This window comes from Diorhabda sublineata, chromosome 7 (assembly GCF_026230105.1).
Source record: "Diorhabda sublineata isolate icDioSubl1.1 chromosome 7, icDioSubl1.1, whole genome shotgun sequence".
Classification (NCBI taxonomy): domain Eukaryota; kingdom Metazoa; phylum Arthropoda; class Insecta; order Coleoptera; family Chrysomelidae; genus Diorhabda; species Diorhabda sublineata.
This window is the reverse complement of record NC_079480.1, coordinates 22,118,169-22,134,097: the sequence shown is the minus strand read 5'-3', so window position 1 is coordinate 22,134,097 and position 15,929 is coordinate 22,118,169. Positions and strand designations below refer to the sequence as shown.

The 15,929-nt window shown below is 31.4% G+C and overlaps 1 protein-coding gene across 2 annotated transcripts in view; it reads right to left on the bottom strand.

Annotated features, from left to right (window-relative positions):
* The window catches only part of LOC130446571 (EGFR adapter protein-like), a 103,448-nt gene extending 94,346 nt beyond the window's left edge, over nucleotides 1-9,102 (bottom strand). Inside the window, exons 1-4 of one of the 2 annotated variants that reach the window (XM_056782914.1) lie at nucleotides 8,799-9,102; nucleotides 8,332-8,652; nucleotides 8,074-8,199; nucleotides 7,865-7,948 (exon numbers count right to left, since the gene is read on the bottom strand). The gene's annotated coding sequence lies outside the window, so the exon portion shown is untranslated. Of the gene's footprint in view, nucleotides 1-7,864; nucleotides 7,949-8,073; nucleotides 8,200-8,331 lie in introns of both variants that reach the window. The other variant, XM_056782915.1, reaches the window with a different exon arrangement.
* Between the last annotated feature and the right edge of the window lie 6,827 nt (nucleotides 9,103-15,929).

Here is a 15,929-nt window from a genome sequence, read left to right as displayed (position 1 = left end):
TAATTAAACTTGAACGAATATCTAACATGAGATATTTTTCACGTTATGTCTGTTAATTAAGTTTCTAGAAATCTATCTAACTATATAATTTAACATTTAATCAACATTTTCGGGATGTAATTTTTTCATCGTACCTTGATGAATACAAATATCTGCTATATTAAAGTATCTGACTCTTGTTTATTTACAGGTTTAGGATTGTCTGTCCGACGTCCTTTGAAAGTCATTTCCTGAACTTATGCTAATATTGACGTATGGGTTTTGGACCCGTAGTCAACGTTTTGGTCGAAACTTCCCTATTAATATCGGACGAATGAAAATCTCGGATCTGAACACGAAATTATCTTGCTTGAGAACAAATTTAAACAAAAAACTTCGCTTCATATATTGCTGAGTTTGGTAGGGATTTAGGCCTGTTCGTATATATATACGAAACGAATGAATATTAAAAAGAAACAATAGAATCGATTACCAGTTGTCAGAAAATTTGAATAAAAGTATTTAATTTTTTAAACAATCTCTAAAAAATAATGCTTGGTTGTAAATAACGAAAAAAAGACAGATTTAACAAAAAATTTGATATTTTGTTATTAAATTAAATGGATTCAAAGCCTGGCCTATGTACGTTGTACCAGCTTTGATTGAAAAATAAGAAAAAAGTACCGCGATTCTGAAACTCTGATATCGGGTAGTAAAATGAGCTTTCGGAAATAAATTTCTCAATTGAAATATGTTTCAATATCTACGTACATCACTAGACCAAAAATATTAACGTTAACAAAGCATTACTGTATCGTAAACTAGAAACTAACACAGTTTAAGGGCTCTCACGGTACTTTATAGAGATTTTAGCCCTTTCTATAGGTAATATAGGCAATAATCTGATACCAACTAACCTTCAACACTGCAAGAAGTAATAATGATTGAGTGGGATAGTTTGGAATCAAATAACTTGATCGTGATTTTTCGAAATGTTAAATAAATAGAACGTTTCGAAAATTTTTGTTTTATTTGCGGGGTAACAACCACACCTAAAAGATATTAAGCTCTAATTCCCTGTACGCTATCTACACTTCACGCTTAATTACATCGTTCGAACTTACCACCTCATGTGTGAACTTCCGTAGAGTATAAATAGACATTCGAATTCGGGATACATAAAATGATAAATCTGGGTCATACTTTAATCATAATAAAACGTATCTTATGTTGCTTTATATTGTTAATACGAAAGCGCAATAATATCCGAGTAATTCTGTATGAAATCTATATTGTATATTACATCGAAATTAGAAAAAAAAATGAGATTTTCAAATTTATTTGTTTCGCCATCTATTTTTTAAAGGTGGAACATATATTTAAAAAAACCGATAAAAAAGAAATCAAGTTAATATGGAAATTTTAATATTCCTATTAGAATACAGATGGTAGTACAAGTATGAAAAATAAATGTTACAATTAAATGATATTATAATTCCAATAATTCAATCTTATATATTAAAAAAATTAATGATTTCCATTCCGAGTCCGTTCAGGTGCTCTATCCAACCGATTTGCTTAATTTTTTTTTCAATGTAAGCTATTGATGCACAGATCAGCCATCAACCATCGGATTTCATATAATTTTCACCATTCTCAAGTTATACTCAAATGCGATTTCCCCCTGTACATTACTTATAGGAGTTTTTCACATACACACGTTCTATCCTCAATATCTCAGGTTCTATTCAAGATAGAGACTTTCGTTTTGGTTTAAGAGTACTCGCTGAAACACCCTCTTTCTTTTGAGTTTTTGAACACTTAAATCGGTTGAGTTGGAGAGGAGCTAGGCGCGGACATTCAATGTGGAGTTATGGATTTTTGTAGGTTTTTGGCAATTTTTCTACATTCAAAGCTATATCTCAGTTTCTAATATAGCTACAGAGTTCGTTCTTTTCTATTATAATGATTTCTGATACTTATTCAATGGATTCGATGCCAGCGAAGCCGCGGGTAAAAGCTAGTATAGTTTAATCTAATCAATGAATTTAGAAATATATTGTTTGTATTATTATTTTGGTAAGTTTTTTTTATAAAATTAACTAAAAATTTTTATACAATCATTGCCTTAGTTATTCTTCTTTTATAGATGGCTTTACTGGTATGAAAAATAAATATTGGAATTAATTTGATATTATAATTTCAATGATTCAATATAATATATTCTAATCAATAAATTTGAAAATATTTTGTTTGTATCATTATTTTGGTAAACATTTTATAAACTTAAAATCATAGCTATAGTTATTCTTCTCTCCTATAGATGGCACGTAGATAGCCGATGATAAATAAATCTGTGGTAGTCTTCTGTAATTAGTAACGATTCGTTTATTAAATTGTAGATGGCAGTACTAGCGAAGGAATCAAGTATCAATAAGAATTTATGCAATTCAGGATTATATCTTCATTTCTTAAATGAAAAACTAATCGTTCGAGGTGTTTTTCATAATTTTTCTGATTATTAAACATTTTTATAGAATAAAATAATGAAAACTCAATATAAATAATATGCTATAGTTAATATTCACGCTTACAGATGGCGGTTTACTGGGATGGGATATAAATTTAAATCCCTACAAAATATAATAGTTGTTCTAAATAAACATGAATATTATTACTACACTCACATTTTTTTCCAAAGATATTTAAAAATGCTAGATAAACATTTGTTTCGGGTTCACAAACATAATTAGTTTCTCTTTAAATTCCTCAGTAGCTGGAATTAATCTAATAGATCCTTCTGTATAACACCGACTTTAATGTGGGAAATGTGTGAATTTGAGGTGTATCGGAGAACTTAATTTTTTTTTCATTAATTAATATCTGTAACTTTATTTATATTTTCAAAATATTCTCGAAATTACCAAAAACACAAAAACCAACAACTGATCAAAGTTCTGCTCACTCAATAAATAACAAAAATTTTAAAATAAAATTCTGTTCGCTTTTGAATTCCAATTATACAAAAAATTCTTTTTTTGTTTCAAAACCTGTTTTTATTAGTCGTTTACAACTAAAAGTTTTATTTAACATTATTTTATTTCTGAAATTACTTTTACCAATTATGATATACAGGGTTTTTCTCAACTATTTGTATTTTACAATATAATCTAAGAAAAATACCAATCATTTATATGTTTCCTAGTAGTTTTGCAAAAAAACTCAGTTATTACAAACACATTTTTTTGTAAAAATTTTGGAAAGTAGATCATATATATATATATATATATATATATATATATATATATATATATAGGGTGAGTATTTGATATTCAAAAAAATTCGTTTTCGTAGCTATTTAAACATCAATTACAGTTACAATCTTAACATATCTACAGGAAGTCCCAAAAATAGTTTAAGAAACATAATATACGATCTTAACATCTATAACACCTAGTTATTAATTCATATTTTCTTGCATACTATAGATGTTATACAGAGTGTACCAATCTTACGACAACGTTCGGTAATTGAGTAATTTTGAGAGATATCAAAAAATATTATTAAACTTTATAAATATATCTATATATAGAGCGAGTCTTCAGTATTTGAGATTTAAAAAAATTATTTTCGTAGCTATTTACATCAATCACGGTTACAATCTAAACTTATCTACAGGACGTCCCCAAAATAATCAATCAAACCAAATAGACGATCTTTAACTAATTATTGAACCATTCTAAAATGATTCTGATATCTCATGATATCAAATGAATTTTACCAATTCATGTATAAAACCTTTTTTATATAGTTATTTATTTTTGTCTTTTAACATAATATAGATGTTGAAAGAGTTACACAGAGTGTACCAAATAATAGTTATGTCATTAAAAATCATAGTTTGAAATTATCTCGAACTATACAGATTGTTGCAACTCCTTTACAAACCAAACATATTATTTAGTTAGACGGGAGCTTCTGTATAGTATACCGGATTTATCACATTTTTTGAAGAAATGGTAATAATTACGGTTCACGATAAATTTTAGGAATTCTCTTATAAAATTAACATATAGGGAATACTAAAAAAATTACCACGAAGATAAATTACAGTGTGATACATTAGAGAAAAAAAATATAAGAATTTCAATTTTGGGCTCACTTTGTATATAAAATAACAAATAATTACAATTTAATGGACTACGATGATATTGCATCTTATTAAAAAAGTCAGTTAGATAAATTCTTTTTCTTAACTCACAATAAGTTACAGAGGGTTCTTTTATTTACCTACCTCTCATATAGATTTGTATACACCTCTCAAAGGAGTCTAAAAATTTTAATCTCATTTTAAAAAAAATATGTCTGCTTGTTCGAGATAACTTTTATTCTATATTAAAATGATATTCCAACTAACATAAATGTCATTCGGTTTGGTGTATTCATTTTTTAATAGTTTTTTTATATTTTCAACAAAACAAACATCAAGATATTGAAAAGTAATGAAATTGACCCTTTCCATCCATATCTTTGATAACACTTTCATACGGGAACGTTGGCTGCTTTTACATTGGAGGCATCAGGTACTCTTCAAATCTGAAATTGATAAAGAGCAAAAATTTAAACAGGCAGATATATGATCAACTTTTAAGAGTTCAAAACCATTCATGATAGCACTTGAAATATAATAAAAATACATAAGAAATTTATTAATAAAAAAACAAATCTAGAATATATCTTTGATTTAAGCATTTTCGAAAAAAAAAAAAAAATATAATGAATCTAGTTCTGTTTTCATTTGTACCAAATACATGGAGATTTATAATTCTAACTATCATAAAACAATTGTCAAATATATGAATATACAAAAAGAATTTTTCAAAGTTCAATGCAACATCAAATAAATTAGAAAAGTAATATATTGATGAAATTTGAGACATTCAGATACATACTCACCTTTTCTCAATTTAAGAGTTGTCAGCTCAAGTTTCATATTTGTTTTCAAATGGATCCAGCTAAGACATCTCAGACTTCATGTTCATCGATGGTAACATTGAAGTGTCTTCCATAACTTGACGATAACTTTAATTTGCCTGAAACAGTTCCTCTAGGTCCTTTAGATGTGCTGCTCCAGAATAAACTGTAACCTGCAGAATGACCGTTATCCTAATTTGAATTTAATTAAATAATTTATGTAAAACCTGGTAAATTTATTGTTTAACTTGCAACTGCCCCGGTCAAAGTCTTTTATTATATATTCTATTAAATAATAATGACAAATTTGTGTTTTGAGTGCAAATCTTTCCCATATAAAAAATATCTTGTTAGTCTGATTTTCAGCATTGTTTTTCCTTCCTGTTAAAATATCATGAAAATATAATCAACTTATGTTTACATAGATATGAAAAATATGATTTACATGTACTACTCCGAATTTAGTATTATAGATGAATAATACAAGAATTAAAATTATAGTTATAAGTCATATATAAAACAGAGTTATTGTTATAGGCCTATAACAATCCCTAATTCCAAAAATTAACCTAACCTTAATTTAATCATGTTCTCATCTATTTGAAAATTAAACATATTTAATGAAGATAGCTCCAAAATATTGAATTTTTACCAGCTGTTATAGGCATTTTAGTTGTTAGTTCCAAAAGAATACATAATTAAATGATGCTTCGATATAATTATCCCTCAAACAAAGAATAATAACAAAATAATACTATATTAAATTGAAAATTGAACATAAAGAAGCACTACATAATTGATCAAAATTAATAAATTTTTACGGAAGACAATAATTTCACATTAGGATCACAAAAACTGTGAGATATGAAAAATTATTTGAATTTGTTCACTAACTAACATAATCCTTCCTGTGTCGTGTCAGGAGAACGATGAAGAGAAAGAAGGCGGAAGAGGATACTTCGTTGAAGTATATTGATTTCCGCCCGCTAGACGGCATCAATGTTGATTACAAAATGTACTAGGATGAAGCTGGAACAAAAAAGGTTCCTGTTGCTACACGGTTTATTATTACATTATTACTTATCACAATAGTGCTTTTTAAAATTTCTCTTTCAATTTTACCCATATATATATATATATATATATATATATATATATATATATATATATATATATATATATATATATATATATATATAGCAATAATTGTTTACATCATTACATTAGGAAGAATCGAACAATACCTAAATAACTGATCTGATAAGTAGTTTGGAATAAAATTGAAATGCTTGGATTCACCCTTAAGAGCAGGCAATTGATTATACAAACACCGCAGTGTAGAAGTGGTTGCCGAGTTACATGAACATGTAAATAATTATGTTTCACACATTTCCCACATTAAATTCGGTGTTATACAGAAGGATCTATTAGATTAATTCCAGCTACTGAGGAATTTAAAGAGAAAATAATTATGTTTGTGAAACCGAAACAAATGTGTATTTAGCATTTTTAAATATCTTCGGAAAAAATGTAGTAGTAGTAATGAGATTCTATGTTTATTTAGAACTACTATTATATTATATGTTGTAGGGAAGGACGGACATAGGGTCCTTTAGATAGAGACTTTTATTTTTCTTGTGGGGAGTTGTCTATTGGTATAGTGTGTACCTACCATAATCAAGAACCAATTCTGAGATATATGCAAGTCATCCATTGATTGCACATTTCCAGTGACTTTCATTGTATGAATTATTAAATTGGCTCAGAAAACTCACAGAAAAAGAAATATCTGGCCTTGTCAAAACAAATAAATACATTAGCCTACCAATTAATTTCTGATAAGGATTTTCCACCCTCATTTTCTTAATTTTGTCTTTAAAAATATATTGTTTATCCATACTACATAATTATATAATGTGTTCCCAAGAAGTTACTTTTGAAACCCCATTCTGAAAAAATTGTATATTTTTATTTATTAATCCATTTCTCAAACATTTAAATAAATGAGGATAATGAAACAAATGGACTATTTCTTCCCGATCTATTGAATACCCCTGAAATTTATTATCTATATTATTACTGATATAGTACGCTTTTGTATCATCCAACAGTTTATTAAGAGCGCTAGCATTAGTAGGTCCCAAATCCCAAACTGACGCAACTATTTTCAAGCCAGTACTACATGTAGTGCTCTCACAACTGCCTTAATAATTCTTACTAAATCCAGTTTTTGTGGAGTGCTTACAAAAATAAAATGCTATTGGTTGTTTCCAGATTCTACGTATACCTTTAACTATAAAAAGTAGAGCATGATCAGCGCCAGCTTTTCTCCTATCCCCTTTTCCAAAATCAATTAACCCTTCAAAACAATCTGCCACCCGATTATATGTGAGCCCAGTATCTAATGACATTTCATCAAATATTAATATGCAATATTTATCAAGACTGACCATTTTCTCTACAACCCCTTTTAAGTGATTAAAAATATGTTCATTTATTCATAATTGAAAGGCATACGATTTAATAACCTAATTAATGTTCTTCGACTCGGTAAAGAAAATATTTTAGAAAGAAACCTGTAACCTTTTCCACTATTCTTGTAACAGGATAGTGAAAATATCTTGTCATCTAAGGTAAATCTTCTTCCTATAGATTTTAATTTTTGATTCCATTGCTGTTGCAAAAAAATTGTGGGTGGGTATCTTTACATTTTTAAGCCATTTTAAATATTCCAGATTTCTTTCTAAGTGTTTTATTATTGTTTTTGGACAATATTTTTGCGCTTTCTTAGCAGCTAACTTCCACCGACTGACTTTGCGTCGTAAAATATTAACGTTCCCGGAATAGGGGCTATGTCTTTTATTAAGTTTCCTTGGTTGATTTCGATCTGAAAGGATATAACTGTACTCACCTGTCACAATCGAGTGCCCTTAAAGTTTATCTGTTTCTATATTAGTCGATATTGATGGTTCATACAGGATACTCGAGGAGCTACCTACAAATTATATAAATTTATGTCTTCAGGTTCAATTCAAATTTATTATATGTACAGTGTCAATAGTTGTGACTACAACTATTACAATTATATATAAAAATATTACCATTTGAATTCATACTTACAAGGTTTTTCAACAAGGGTATGAAATAAATGCTTCATTGTGTACACCTTAACAGGTATTTTTGTTCCCTCTATTGGGCTGTTACCAGTAAAGGTGCTGATAGAGGAACTAGTCCTTGCAATTGATTCTAAAAAATGTCTCAATTAATCTCAATAGAAAAAGGAAATCAGTAAGCAAAAATAAACAATTAGACAACTACATTATAAAATATTTAACAGGCAGATTTTTGTGGAAATAATATACTACAATTCATACCTACCTATCAGCCTTATTGGATTTGAAAATGAAGATGGTTGCTCCTGTACCCAAAAAATATCATTTTCACCTTTTTCGTAACCTACAAACAAAAATGGCAATTCTCTTCCTCTGCATAGCTTTTCACTAGGATTCATAAGAGGTTTATTGCCACAGTAAATATAAGTACTTGCCAGGTAAATGTAGAGTTGGCAATGAAAGTTTTTTTAACCTGCCAATGGGGTTTCTACAAATTTATTCAAAATGAATACCACATATTCTATGTGAGGATAATACTGTATCTGCACGCATTAACTTGGGGTTATTTATTCTTTGCAACCAAATTCTGCAAACATATTTAACCATTCAACAAAATGATTTCCTAAATACAAATTAATGAAGTTAGGATGAAAAGAGTTATTATCGTATAGATATGAACTTGATTTCAATTTGAATATTTTTATGTTTATAAATAGTAAATATTACTTTCACCTTATCGCTTGCTTATTCGTACATCCTAATACACAGCAGGCCTTTACTTGTTTACTCATATTGACTAAGTAAACACAACAGCACAATTCGCAACAAATAATAAATTTCAAATGCACTAAAATGCAAATAGCTAATAAACAAACAATATCAAACACCTTTGCAAGATGTAGGTTGTTCATTCAATAATCTTGGTTGTGTCTCGATGCATGATTGCAACTTATTTTCAGAATCCAGATTGACAAACATTCAGAAATAAAACACCAAAAAGTAACCTTTTAGATGTAAACCGGCGTTGAAACTTCTATTCTGGTGCACAGGCCCTGTATAGAGTTTTGATAGTTTCATATATGGGGTACACTCCATAGTTTCATACCACTTCTACTTGTTCGTTCAGTCTTCCGTCCGTTTCATTTTATTAACATCAAACAATTCTATGGCTATCATCGATATATATCAGTTCGTTAGATTTGGCCCTTATGTAGGAATTGTTACCATAGAACTATGATGATGTGATATCAACTTTATTTCTATTCGTTCGTTCAGTCTTTCGATAACACTAAAATTTTACTTTCCCGCACTAGTGACACTTTCAAAACTAAAATAGGTGCGGGAAAGTGGATTAAAAACGCACGGTCGTAGAAAAAATAAGTTTCTGGAATTACCTTTACACATTTTTATATCATATTAATAAAGAGAAAAAAACTATTAGCTTATTATAAAAAATTATATTTTAATTACTACTCATTGTTTTTTTTGGGTTGTGTTTTGTTTTTTTTGGGTTTTTGTGTTTTTTTGTTTTTTTCATACTAACCTAACTCAACCTACTTTACTTATCCATCCAATTGTCTTCTGGGCCTTTTGTGTTTCTTGTAGTGTAGCTTATGAGTTTCCTCAATTCTTGCGTTGCCAGCTCCTCGAATAGCTTTACTGCCCTATGGTCCAATATTTTTTCAGATCCCGTTTCGCCGTATATTTCCTCGCTACTTGTTGTCCAGTGAACATTTAGTGCTTGTCTTAGCGTTATGTTTTGTTGTGCCTGTAGTTTCTTCCTGTTTGTTTTGCACGTGTGTCCCCAAGCAACCGAGGCGTACGTTATAATCGGTATTATTATACTCCTGATAAATATGAGTTTTATTTCCGTCTTTAACTTGCTTTTTCTACCGATTAATCCGCATAGTCTTGCTCTCGCTTGTCTCACTTTGTCGACAGTGTTTTCCACGTGTTCGTTGAAAGGGAGACTTTGGTCTAGCGTTACGCCTAGGTATTTGGCCTTTTTTGTCCACTGGATTTCTTCGTTGTTAATTTTTATTTTTCGGTTGGGTTGGTGGCTCCTTTTTTTCTTGAAGAGAACTGCTTGGCTTTTCTCACAGTTAACTTGTATTTTCCATGTTTTGCACCATTCGTCAATCTCTTTTGCAGCGTTTTGGAGTCTTTTCATGATGTTTTTCACCTTAACGCACCTCGCTGCTATTACGGTGTCGTCCGCATATAGCGCTGTCAAGGTGTTCTCCGTTTTCGGGATGTCTGCTGTGTATATGTTATATAGCGTTGGTGATAGTACCGCTCCTTGCGGTACTCCCGCCTGCTGCTCTCCGACCTCCGATTTTTCGTTTGCAACCTTCACCTGAAACTTCCTGTCTTTGAGATACGTGCTCAGGAGTTTTATGAGCGGTTTTGTGTATCCTGCTTCTTTCATCTTGTAAAGTAAGCATTCGTGCCATACTCGGTCGAAGGCTTTTCTTACGTCTAGGAAGATTACCCCTGTGGATTCTTTCTGGTTGAAACCTTGAGTAGTATATTCTACTAGTCTCAAGATTTGTTGTTCGGTGCTGTGGTTTTTCCTGAAGCCGAATTGTTCCTCTGGTATTGTGTTTTGTGTCCTTGTTTGTTCGTTCAGAATTCTCAGTATCACTCTCTCTGCGATTTTACTCATGGCAGGTAGCAAACTTATCGGTCTATAGTTTTGGGTGTAAGTGGGATCTTTACCGGGTTTTCTCAGCATGATAATGTCTGCTTGTTTCCATCTCGACGGGAAGAGTTTTGTCCTAGTTTTTTTCGGCATGTTTTTAGGACTTTAGATATGTTCCGTAATCCGGGTTTTTGCTGGTCTAATTTGTTTATCTTTCTGTTCCATTCCTCGCTCCTGTGTTCCTGTAATTTTTCTTGGATTTCCTGTTTCATTTCCCTGACTCTCCTTTTTTCTTCTGGATTTTGTGTCCTTTGGGCTCTTCTAGCTATTCGATTTTTCTCCCTAATCCGATTTCTCAGATCGTCACTTATATTTTTGAATCTGCCGTATTTGTCTGCTACGGTCATTGTGGTATTTCTTTCTATCTCTTCTGATAGTGCTTCTTCGAAGAAACAGACCTGTTCTTCTAGCATCTCCTTGTTTCTTATTTCCGTGATTGGTCCTAACAGCTGTCCTGTTATCCTTCTGAATTTGTCCCAGTTGGTTTTTCTTACGGTTCTTCCTGTTTGTCTGTTGCCGCTACCAATGGTGACGGCGATTGGTGAGTGAGCGTCGCCACCGTCTATGGTCCCGATATCTACAGGCATCGTCATGTTTCTCAACACAACGATGTCTAGAACCTTGGGCCTTCCTCGGTTTGGTGGGTAGTGTGTCGGTCTTACTGGTCCTATCGCTTGATAGGATGGGTAATCTTCTATGATCTTCTCCAAGCTTCTTCCTTGCCTGTTTCTTCTTGTGTTGTACCACGCAGGGGACTTGGCATTCATATCTCCTAGGATAATGCTTTTTTTCCATCTGGGAGTACTGCTAACATGTCTTCCTCGTGTATTGTGGTGTCAGGCCGTACGTATGCTGATATTATTCTAATATCGCCGTATGATGTTTTAATGACTACTATTGTCGCTTCCATGCTAAGTAGTCCGTCCGGTGAGTTTATTCGGTGTTGGCACAGCTCTTTTTTCACTTAGATCGCTGAACCTCCGGAGCGTCCGTTTATATCGTCTCTATAGACGTTGTATCCTGGCCAGGTGAATCTGTGTGTGTCACCTGGCAATCTCGTTTCTTATAGTGCAAAGATATCATAATCTTCTTCCTCCAAGATCACTAACATGGTGTTTTGGTTTGTTCGTAGTCCTCCTGTGTTCTACGAGCCGATCTTTATTTGACTAAGAAGGTTGTTTGCCATTTTATTTTGATTGTTGTGCTATTAGTGTCGCTATGAGTGTCTGCATGTTTTGCAGCATACTCAGTAGCTTGGACGTTCCTTGTGCCGGTGGAGCTGGCGTTTTCTTGACCATTTGGGCGTAGCTGACTCCTTAAGTCGTTGTTTTCTGTGTTTGTTTTTTTAATTCCTCTTTTTTTAGATTTTTGGGAAACCGCCTGAGTTGGCTAAGTGGTCTCCTCCGCAGTTCCTGCATTTAGGCTTTTCTGTTTTGCTCAAGGTGCAGTCCGCAGCCCTGTGAGCTCCTACGCATCTTACACAGTGCACGTCCATGTTGCACGTGCTCTGTCCATGATGGGAACCTTGGCACCTGTAGCATTGTACAGGTCCGTAGTGTTTCTTCTGTTCTACCACACTTATCTTAGTGTGGCAGAGATATTTCAATTTTTTGTATGACTGCTCTTCTGCAGGCTCGATAACTACCATGTATATAGGTAGCAATTTTCTTGTATTGTCTTCGTTTTTCTGAGTATAACTGGTGAGTTGCCATACTTTTTTGGGCTTCAGTCTGTTTTCCCTCAGCTTGATTTCTACCTCCGATGCGGGGGTGTTTACTGCTAGTCCTTTTATCACTAGCTTTCTTTCTTTCTCTTCTTTGAGTGCGTACGTATAGCACTCTATTTCTTTGTGCTCGCTCAGGAGCATCTTCATTTTATTGAAATCTTCCACTGTATGCGTGGTAATCTTTCCTGTGTAAGTGCCCATTTTGCACTGGGCTTTGATATTTCTTTGTATCAGTTGTTTCCTGATAACGGTCCACATCAGTGGAGGTTTCATGATTGGAGATTGCCTCCTCTCTGGTTTTATCTGTTTTTGTTCCTTGCTTCTCTTTATTTTTTTTAATTCTTCTTGTACTTCATTTTCACTTTCATTACTGTCATTTTTGTTTTCGTCTGCGGTTTTACTTTTCGCTTTTTTTCGTTTACTTCTATTTTTCACTTGCGTGAATTCCTCTTCTTCCATTTGACAGTCTTCGCTGTTAGATTCTTCCATGTCTATTGTCGGGCTCTCGCATCTCCTTTCCCAGTTTTTGTCTTCAATTTTGGTTTCTTTTTTTTTGGTACTTTTCGTTTTGTTCGATGAGTTTTGTTACTTTGGCGTTCATTTCATCTACTGTTTCCATCAAGTTCTGCATTTTAGCTAGTTTTGTTTCAACTGTTCTCCTCAGGAGCTTGTTTTCTTCCTCCTTTTTTTTGTTATCCTCTTCAAGTCTCTTTATTGTGGCTTCAAAAAGTTTCATCATACTATCCTTCGACGTTCCTCTATCGTAGGGTTTTTCCCTACTTTTGGAGTTTTCAGGCTTCATGCCTGTAACTCTTGTCTTAATCTTTCTCTTTTTTTTACCTAAAATTACCTGTAATTTAACAGTTGAATATTGAGCCGTACTAAGTGTACGGCCACTTTAAATAACGGAATTCTCCGCACAATTAAATTTGCTTTATTAACAAACTCTCTTCATGCAAAGAAAAATCTTAAAACATATAAAATGAAGGATGTGCCGAAATGACACAACCTGAAATAGAAAGAAAGAAAAGTAGAAATCAGGGTCTTAGCCGACTCCGCTATCACTACACTTCACTGTCACAGATGTTTATTCGATGGAGTCTCGACGTAAACTAGAGATATTCCACCCAACCTCAACATATAATATATCAAAATCTTCCTTTTAATTCAAATTTCGATTGGTTCAAACCGTGTGGAAACCCATCCACTAGTTTGCGAGTTCTTCACCGATATACAAAATGGCAGAAGTAGCATATATCTTTCATATTAAATATTTGTTGAATCTCGAAACATCCCACCCAACCTCAACATATGATATTTCGAAATCTTCCTTTTGATTCAATCTTTCGATTGATTGAAATGTTGTGAAAATCCGTCCATTATTTTGCGAGTTATCACCGATATACAAAATAGCAGAAGTAGCATAAATATTTATATTTATATATATATATATATATATATATATATATATATATATATATATATATATATATATATATATTTATACTCTTTTATATATGAGATGTAAAATCGAACGAAATGTTAAAGACGAATTGTAATGGTAAAAATAATATACATATTCCATTGTTATAATGTAGAGATATGGGGAGGAGGAGGGCGAAATCACTTCTAATATATTATAATTATTTGAAAGGAAATATCTTTTTTGTGTCGAATATACTGTTCTTATCTCTCTTTCTTATTTGATTACTTATAATTATTTTAAGAGGAAATTGGTTTGAAATGTGGTAGATGTAAAATTCTTGCGGCTTTGTTAATTATTCATTTTTTGAGATAGAATACTTTTTTGGATAAAAGATTCATTTCATCATTATGTGTGAAGAAAGTAAATAGTAGTTCTCAAAAACAATATAACATCTTATCAAAAATTTATATTTTTAGTTCCATTTCAAGTATTAGCTAGGTTGAGGAGGGTGTTAAGCCCTTATCAACGAGTAAGTAGTTGTATCTACCACTTTTTCATATAATAATTATTTTCTCGTTTTTTCAAAATTAGATATGCTTTTAAAAATAATTTAATTTATTTATTATAAGGGTTTTCAATAAAACAAATACATGTTTCATATTAAAAAAAAACTATCCTGCTTTATACTTTTATTAATTTATTTGTTTATTTTTCTAAGTAAGTGCATAGTGGGGTGGGGAACATGGTTTCAAAGTTTGATTTAAATTCGTCTTGGGTTGATTTAAAAATTAAAATTGGAATGATTGAAGGTCGCAAAAGGGATTTTCGTAGTTCCTCACAACTAAGTAAAAAGGTTTTAACACAGCGCGCCACTGAATGTATAGGAAATGTAAGTGTATAGTGTGGTGGTGGTGGGAAAAGAGAGTTTATTATTAAACGCTTTTGTTTCATATTTTAAAAAATTAACCATTCTGCTTTATACTTTTTATTAATTTATTTGTTTATTTTTGTAGAGCAAAGTAACCGTCTACCTAGAGGGGCCGTTGATCAGGGGGGGCGCTTCCCGAGTTTAATTCTTTGGGAGAAGTCCCAGGCTATAAAATTTTTGTTAAGGATGACGGGCCCTTTCTGGTGGTGTGTTCGTTGAAAACGTAAGTTCTTATTATTTTTATTTTATAATAAATGTGTTTTAACTATTATATATTGTTTTGTAGATCATAGAAGCCCACACCATGTTTAAGACTTTTTTTAAAATAAAATATATTTAAAAATTTATTTGTTTTATTTACCTCTGTGTTTTAATGATGAGGGTAATTTAGTGGATACAATTAAATTATGATAACGTTAATGTTATCAAGTATTAATATATAGTTTATTATGTTTTATGAAACAATAATATCAAAGAGGTAACACCCCATATTATCAAAAGGTACTAATATTTAGAAATGGTGATATCAACAACAACAACATTCATCAATTTAACTTAAATATTCAGTGTAAAAATGAAAACAAAATATATTTTATGATACTATATGAAATCAGGTCAGCGTTATCGAGAAGCCTTATCCTGTGTGTGATATACATAGGATATAGAACTTTTCAGTTTTGTGGGTGTTAATATTCGTTCGTTGGCAAAAAGTGAATCAAAATGTAAAAATTTATTTGTGAGTAAAAGCAGGGAAAAAGGTAAGTTATTTAGAGTTTGATTTATAGTAATATATTTGAATTTCAATTAAAAATTCTTGATCAAATGGAATATAGAAACGCTCTCTCTCTCTCTAAAATCATTATATTACTTTTTGTGATTTGATTGAATTTTATAATGAAATAGGAGCAGTTATTGTAGAAATAATAATTTACATTTTTACGTTGAAAATTCAAAACAATAATTTAGGTTTTTTCGTTAAAAAATAATAATAATACTCGAAACTTAAACTCTTAACATATTATTCTTCAGATTTGATATATAAAAATTAACTTAAATGGTAATATCTCATTTTTTAAAATTTT